This window comes from Erinaceus europaeus, chromosome 19 (genome assembly GCF_950295315.1).
Source record: "Erinaceus europaeus chromosome 19, mEriEur2.1, whole genome shotgun sequence".
Classification (NCBI taxonomy): Eukaryota; Metazoa; Chordata; class Mammalia; order Eulipotyphla; family Erinaceidae; genus Erinaceus; species Erinaceus europaeus.
The window spans coordinates 15,131,789-15,140,719 of NC_080180.1; the positions used below are offsets into that span (position 1 = coordinate 15,131,789).

General features: G+C 36.8%; 1 long non-coding RNA gene across 1 annotated transcript; it reads left to right on the forward strand.

The window, feature by feature from the left end:
* The first annotated feature begins 4,380 nt into the window (after window positions 1-4,380).
* Window positions 4,381-8,216, forward strand: LOC132534716 (uncharacterized). Its single transcript, XR_009546428.1, has 3 exons — window positions 4,381-4,543; window positions 5,422-5,488; window positions 6,058-8,216. It is a non-coding gene; the product is annotated as an uncharacterized LOC132534716 (long non-coding RNA).
* The last annotated feature ends 715 nt before the right edge of the window (window positions 8,217-8,931 follow it).

Here is an 8,931-nt window from a genome sequence, read left to right on the forward strand (position 1 = left end):
ACATATATATATATATATATATATATGTGTGTGTGTGTGTGTGTGTGTGTGTGTGTGTGTGTGTGTATGATTAATTAATTTTTCAACAGGAATACTAACACAATTCAATTAAAGATTTTTTCCCCCATTACTAAGGGGTTCCACACTTGGTAGGAACCAACAAGGCTAAATATAAAAGCTAAAACTATAAAACTTCTAGGAGAAAATACAGGATCTCTAGATTAGATATTAGATATGATCAACTTTTTTTTAGAAAATACACCAAAATTTTGAGGAACAAAAACAATAAAACTTGTATAAGCAAACTAGTCTCAAAACCGATAGCACTTTTCCTTCCAAGACCAAAGTTCAATACTATGCCATAATCCAGAGCTGTGAAGGAAGAAGTTAATTAATTTATTAATATGTAATGTTGATTTACCATCTCTGAACACTAGAGTGAAGTTAAATTAAACTTGTGTTGCTGCACTTGTCTCGAACTAATTCACCTTTTGTGACTAGACCACCTTACAGGGCTGTGTAGTGTACATCCTGTAGAGCACACACTTAGACGGGTTCTCTACCTAAGTAGCTCATCAGGTATGAAACTTGAATCCTAGAAAAATACTGAAACTACAGTCACAAGGACTGGGGACTGGGAACTTCCTTGAACTGGAGAAATTGTGTTGAATTTAACTGTCAGTGTTGTGCCAGCAGTTAAACTGAATTAAAAAAAAAAAAAGTCAAATGACAAGCAATCAAGGAATCACAACCTGCCCCATCCTGCATAAAATTTATTGAGTTATTTTGTTATAAAATTGCTTTCTGGGGGAGAGCCAATTTCTCAAGACTAGATCACCAGAGCTCTGCCTGAGGCCAGGCTTTCAAGCCTGATTTTACCAGCAAAGCAGAGGCTCACGTCTATATTGACTTTTGGGTTCTCAATTTCTAAACTGATCATATAAACATATGGAGGTCTATAAGCTGCATTTAGATAGATAGATAGATAGATAGATAGATAGATAGATAGATAGAAATATAGATGTCGATATAGATATAGATAGATATCACACAGATATACAAATGTGTATACAAATATCACACATCTCTGTAACCTTTTTCTTTATTCTTGCCGTTACAGCTACTTGTTTGGCTGCAACTAAATCATAAATCTACAGTTTATTACTGATCTACTTTAGGTAAGTACTATCTTTTTCTAATTACTTCATTTCCCCTACACTCATTTTCCACATTATACTTATCTATAAACTCATTAAGGTGTGTCTTGACTGTCTGTAACAGTATCAAACAAAGGTGAACGGTCAAGACACTGGCTGTTCTCACAGTTTAAGATGTTGCACAGTTTGGATCACTTTAGTCACCACTTGTGGTTTTATCATATAAAAAAAAAATTCTCAGAATGATGGTGCACAGTAATTTGACTCAAAAATCAATCATTTATATTTAAATAAAATGCACTAGTCTAGAAAAAATGGTTAACTTCCATTTTAAATCAAATTATAGTTTTGAGCTTAATCATGGAGGAAAAATAAAGGAACTCATTATCAATTCCATGAGTTATTCAATATCTTGGAACATTACTTTTAGTTGAGAAAGAAAACTTGAAGAAATCAATTTTTCACTCCTTGAGAGGTGTAATTATTTAACTTATTAGCAGGAGTCAAAGTGACTGCTAAATCTTTGGAGATTCATACCAACTAACTAAGATTTGAATTTTTTTCTAGTACCTGCTTTCATAACACCAGCTCTGAAAACTGAGAAATTACGCAGATCAAAAAATTTGTAACACTAATGGATCTTCTTTTTTCACTGTAAAAAGGGCAACCTAACACATTTCTTATAAAAGACATTCAATTTATCACAGCAGGTTTGAAAACCTGATGCAAACTGAGCTTCACAAAGAAAAAAGAAAGAAAGAAAGAAACAAAGGAAGAAAGAAGGAAAGAAAAAGAAAGAAAAAAAGAAAGAAAGAAAGGGAGAAACAAAGGAAGAAACCAAGAGAGAAGCAAAGAAAAAGAGCTAGTGGTATATCTCTCATTAATCTCTCATCTAAGATGAAAGAAATTCTAAAAGTCCATGAGATATATTAGTGCCTTTAAAGATATTAATTATAAAGCTATCCTTTTTTTCAAAATGTACTTCATGTATCCAAAGTCATACTAAAACTTCAAACTGTCTCTTTGTACCTCTGCATTATTTCATGTCTAAACACTACCTGTCATTGAAATACAGTAAATCTATGTAAAATATAAATGATTACTATACATGGTGAAAACAACCAACTAATAAATAATTTAAGCTTTTTAATTTATAATCCTTGAGTACTATGTTTGTTGTTAATCGTTAGGATAGCAAAATGCTTGGAGCATAAGCGACAACATTAATAGCCCTACTAGCCCCTAGTTAAGATACTGTTTCCTGAAATAATTTTTACAACCATGAAGGCAAGACATTCTTTAAAACCCTCAGTAATAAGATACTTTAACATCTTACATGGAGGATAAATAAAACCAAAACGATCTGAATCGTAGGAGTGAGTAACCTGTGGCTAGAACAGAGCTCTACTCTAGTTGCAAGAAATGCAGCAGGTGGGCGGTAGCCCAGTGGGTTAAGGAGCACAAGGATTGGCACAAGGATCCCGGTTTGAGCCCCCGGCTCCCCACCTGCAGGGGGGCGTCACTTTATAAGTGTTGAAGCAGGTCTATAGGTGTCTATCTTTCTCTCCCCATCTCTCTCTTCCCCTCCTCTCTCCATTTCTTTCTGTCCTATCCAAAATAACAACAATAATAATACATCAACAAAAGGGGGGAAATGGCATCCAGGAGCAGTGGATTCATAGCACAAGCACAGAGCCCCAGTGATAACCCTGGAAGATATATATATCTTGAACTCATTTGTCACACCTGTTCAATCTAACCCTTTACTATAAATTAACATTTTACTTAAAAGTTCGTATTAAAATCTAGTTACTGTCTAGTCTTTGTTAAGTGACACTTTTGAAATAAAGGAAATATGAATGATGCTCCTACATGTTTCAAGCCTGAGACAGTTTATTCTTTTTAAAAAATTATTAGTAAGTTAATATTGATTAACAAGATTGCAAATTAACAGGGGTATAATTCCATTTAGTTCCTAGCACCAGAGTTCCATGTCCCATCTCCTCCATTGGAAACTTCCCTATTCTTTATCCCTCTAGAAGTATAGAGCAAAGTTCTTTATGGGGTGCAGAAGATGTAAGGTCTGGCTTCTATAATTGCTTCTCTGCTGGACATGGGCATAGGCAAGTTGATCCTACCCAAAGCCCATTTGTATCTTTCCCTAGTGGGGCAGATTATTCTTAACTAGATGAATTTTAAACATACTGCTGAGATTCTGCTAACATGAAGAAAACCCAGATGCTTTGCAGTGGGGTGTCAAACACCAAGTTCTTGTGTAAGAAAAGTTTTTACAGATTATGCTTCACATATTTAGACTTTTTCTCTTTCTTTCTTTTCTTTTTTTTTTTGCTTCCAGGGTTATGGCTGGGGCTCAGTGCCTGTACTAGGAATCCACTGCTCCTGGAGGCTTTTTTTTTTTACCCTTTTATTGCCTTTGTTGTTTGTTGTTGTTACTATTATTGTTGTTGTTGTTGTTGTTGCTGTTGTCCTTGTTGGATAGGACAGAGAGAAATCAAGAGAGGAGGGAAGGCAGAGAGGAAGAGAGAGAAAGCTAGACACCTGCAGACCTGCTTCACTGCTTGTGAAGCGACCCCCTTACAGGTGGGAACCCAGGGGCTCAAACCCAGATCCTTGAGCTGGTCCTTGTGCTTAGTGCTATGTGCACTTAACCCACTGTGTTACCACCTAGCCCCCCATATTTAGAATTTTTACCATCGAAATCTGACAATTTCTTGATTTTAAAAAGCCACAGAATTAACAGAATAAAAATCAGTCCTGATACATAATGAGTAGGGCAATAAACTTAAGTATCCAACTTCCAGTGACTCTCCTGTTATTCTGGGTACTCAGATAATAGCTTCTAAATGCATCCCAGGGCAACAAATAAGTAAATAGGAATTTCCCAGGCAACTAATATGCTGAATAACGCACCTTCTTTTAGCATCACAAGGAGGGGGTAAGAGTGTGGTGAGGCCTGGCATGCCAGTGCTGTGAGTACAGCTTGGACAGGTGCAGATAAAGAAAATCCAGCCCTGAAGAAAGGAGGATTTCTCACACGCTCTCAGCAGCCAGTGAAAGTGGCCCCTTTTCAAAACACTTTGAATTCAGTTATTTCCCAGAATATTTTGTGAAAATAAATGAACTGACGTAAATGAAGCTGGGAGGTTACACTGAGAGTTCTTTTTTCACACACTTGAGCTCATCTCACACCACAAGGACACACTATAGTAGAGACTTTTCCTGCATCTCCAACAGGAAACAATGATGATTTTATGCCCCAGCACAAGGAAGGGTCTGCAGTAGCTCACTCAATGAAACAGCTTTATAAACCAATGACTGCTATACCACTATACTGGAGTCCTGAAGATGGTGCAGTAAATAACACTGTGAGTGTGATTTCTGATATTAAATGTCCCATTTAATAATGTAATGTTGCTCTCTCTTGCTAAAATACAAAGATCGTAACAAAGGAAAAAAGAAAGAAAAAAGAAGAAAACTATACTTTGAAGTCCATTCTTGACTTTCCCAATGAACTCTTCCCTTTATCAGTTTATAAATCTATAAGCAATCTATGAATAAAATCTGTAAGAGAATGATTTTTTTCTTTCTTTGTTCTGGGGAAGTACACTTTGATGAGACCATACTTTTCCATTTTTCTTTTGTTGTTGCTAAGCAAACTCATTTTACATTTGAAATAACTGCTTATTTGAGCTAAAAATCCCTAATTTCTCCCCATTACAGAAATAAAAGCAGATATATTCTTTATCTTTGTAGTCTTACAATAATCCCTATTTTCTGTATAAATGAAAATAAAAACTACATTTGACTAGATTAGGAAAGGTACGACTCATCTTAGTTTACCTATTTTCTTCCACAGAGATTTATTCTGTTTACCTTACTAATTAAAATCAGGTCCTGTGTTTTCAAAAATGAATACCTGCAGTGTTCTTGGAAATAACCTAGTAGTTTGTATTTCTTGTTTTGAATGTTACTTGCACGGTCTGAGGATAATGTCTCCTGATGAACGGAAGCTTGAATGTGTCATATGCTAAGGGTGTATTGCTCTCTTAAGCAATGGAGCCAATTTTTCTGTTTATTTGCTTTTTAATTAGCCTGGCTGATATATTGTCAACAACCTCCGCCTTCCTGAAATGATTTTGGGAGTTCATTTGGGTTTTATCTTAGAAGGTAAAATTTTCCAAAATTACTTAGGGATTAATTAAGCAGTTTGTTTTTTTTTCCTTTTCCTTTTTCTCTTAATTAGAAAACTGCTGTTGATTTTCAGGATACTGGAGGAAAGTTCCTAACTGCCTGAGGCCAAATTCAGAATGGTGAGTGGATTAGATTTACCCAAAGATGTATCAAAATTAAAATGTCTTCCTGATGTTGAAAGCATGTGAACAATGAGTAAAAAAGGGTGAAACAAAAGAACCCTAGTAGAACTTCTGTTTTAAATATTTTTTATATTTAGTTTAAACGTTTATTGGAATAATGTTTCCAGGATTTCAAGCCAACCTCAAGCATACAGTGTACGGAGTATAAATAGACCTCTACTTTGTGCTGAGGTGAAAAATCATTATACAACTTTCCCATACTTGGGAGCTACTCTCTTCCCTGATCCAGCTTTCTGGTCCTTTTTCCAGCCATGACATCATCTCCCCAGACAATAACTTGGATCCACCTGCATATCAGATGTCAGGCTCAGGGAAAAAAAAAGAAAAAGAAAAAAAAAAACTAGTATAGTCATAGGATCTTTGGAATATAACTAAAATAGGACTACTAACTATCTACAAAATGGAGAGCCCCCCGCCCCCACCTTTTCATCTGCACTATTCCAGCCTTTAGGTTCATGATTAGTCAACAATTTGTTTAGTTCTGTATGTTAACTCTTTTTTTTCAGCCACCAGGTTCCAGATGCTACCATGATGCCAACCAGACTTCCCTGGGCAGATGACCCCACTAATGTGTCCTGGAGCCCCGCTTCCCCAGAGCCCCACCCTACTAGGGAAAGAGAGAGACAGGCTGGGAGTATGGATCGACCTGCCAATGATCATGTTCAGCGGGGAAGCAATTACAGAAGCCAGACCTTCCACCTTCTGTACCCCATAATGACCCTGGGGCCATACTCCCAGAGGGAGAAAGAATAGGAAAGCGATCAGGGGAGGAGATGGGATACGGAGTTCTGGTGGTGGGAATTGTGTGGAGTTGTACCCCTCTTATCCTATGGTTTTTGTCAGTATTTCCTTTTTATAAATAAAAAATAAAACAAAATACATAAACATTTCAAAAAGTTGAGGTCTGATCTAAATGTTATCTAAGATTGAATGTCAATTTTGTGACAGTTTTATGCAAAACTGGATCAACAGATAGTTTAAGGGGTGGTTGTCATCTCTGTGGAAGAGAAAATTCTCCTGACACACAAAGCCTGTGTTATTTGGAAATGACCAATTCTGACTGGAAACTTTTCTTCAAAGTTCTCTGGGTTTTTCACTCCTATTTCTTGTACTAAGTGAAAGTATCAAAAGTGGCAATGATCTGAAACAAGGCTTTGTGATGAGATTAAATAAATTAGAAATAAAAACTGATCTCAAACCATTTAAATCTAAAGTAACAAATAAATTTTGAAATATCACAGAAATCATTATAATATAAATTAAGTTGTAGGAACCTATGTCAAGTGGATTGAAGTAATTATTTTACCTATAAATACAATACTTGGCCTATAAAGTCAGTCTTTACCTGGCTCACTTAATAATGGCCTTTTTTGGTCAATATCATACCATCCCATTATTTGGGACCCTAGTTAGGGAATCCTTGCATTCCCACACAAGTATGATAGGTCTAGATCTCTAATGGATCCGCTCTCCATCATCACTGGTCACTTCCATCAGGAACATCAGCATAAGCCTTCCTGAGGGCCTTCTCAGGATCTTGGCCTCACCATAAAGCAGCAGTGGTAAGGACTACCTCATTCTCCGAAGGGAGGCTGGGTCATCCTGCCCTGCTACTGGAGGAAGACAGGTCCAGAAATGAATGCAACCTAGGCTGTTCCCGGCTGTTACCATGAACTGCAAGCTAAGACTGACAAAAGACTCAGAGGTTACACAGGCAACTATGCTAACTATAAATATATGTGGGCTCGGGGCCAGGTGGATGGGGTAAACAGCTACTTTAATTCATAGATTTTTTTTTTCATGATTGGGAGCTACTCTCTGTCCTAATTCACCTTTCTATCCTTTTTCACTCCCCTGACACCATCTTTCTCAGACAATATATCCAAATCCATGTTAGCTATCAAACTCACGCAAGAACTATGATAGTTTTAGGCCCCTAGGAACATAAAATGGACTAGCTTACTTCCACCCCTATTCTCATCTGCTCTATTTCTACTTTTTGGTTCCTGTTTATTAATCATTTTGTCCCCCTTTATGTCGTGCCACCTTTCAGTCACTTTTAATGCGTTTCAAGTTGCAGATGCTATGATTTCATCCAGAATTCCCCATACAAATAACCTCACCAATGTGCTCTGGAACCTCATCTCTCCAGATCTCTATCCCACTAGGGAAAGATAGAAACAGGCTGGGAGTATGTATCGACCTGTTAATGCCCATAATCCAACAGAGAAGAGATTACATAAGCCAGAACTCCCACCTTCTGCACTCCAAAAATAATTCTGATCTACACGCCCAGCAGGGCAGAAATGATAGGGGGAAGATGAGCAGAGGGCTCCAACACCATCATGATCTGGAGAGAGAAGAGGGAAAAGGGAGGGACATTTGGATGCAGAAATGGTGTATGTGTGACTAGGAAAGGAAGAGAATACGGGGTCCTTAAAAAAAGGCAAATATATACAAAATAGACAGTTGCAGAAATAACATATCTACAACCCATATCAACCCATATCTACAACCTAAGGCAAACTGAACAGCTACAGCTTACAATGGAGGGACTGGGTATTCAGGACTCTGGTGGTGAGAACAGTGTGGAGTTGTACCCCTGTATTGTTGTAATTTTGTAAATCACTGTTAAATCACTAATAAATATTATTTTTACAAGTCAGTCTTTACTTGAATGTAACAATCTTAGGGAAAAAATAGAAATGCATCATTTTCAAACTATATACCATATAACTGGATTTAAATGTGTTTCCAAATACCTCAATAATGATACTAGAAATAATACTTGCAGGGCTGGGTGGTGGTGCACCTGGTTAAGCTGCATGTATTATCGTGCATAAGAAATCAGCCCCTGGTCTCCACCTGCAGGGGGAGCTTCACAAATGGTGAAGGGGTGCTGCAAATGTTTCTCTCTTTTTCCCTCTGTAACTCTCCCTTTCTCTCAATTTCTTTCTATTCTATCAAGAAAATACTTAAATAATTTTTTAAAAATAGTTAAAATAGAAATAAGACTTACTATAGTAAAAATATGATGTTAAAAAGTATTCTACTTGTACTTTCTAACAAGATGGTATTTACATTTTGGAAAACAGAGTCACTTCAGCAAATGGTGTTGGGAAAATTGGGTTGAAGTGTGCAAAAGAACGAAACCGGACCTCTACATTTCACCAAACACAAAAGTAAACTCTAAATGGATCCAATATTTACACTTTGATTTGGCTTCTGTTGTGGTAGTGCTTTATTTACTCCTTGAGTTACAGCATAAAGAACACTAAGCTAAATCTAGTTTAGCCTAATTTCATTTCCCACAAACTTTTATTTGTGTTTGCATAATTACTAGCAAATTATAATCACAGGAATTTAGCTATCTAAAACTT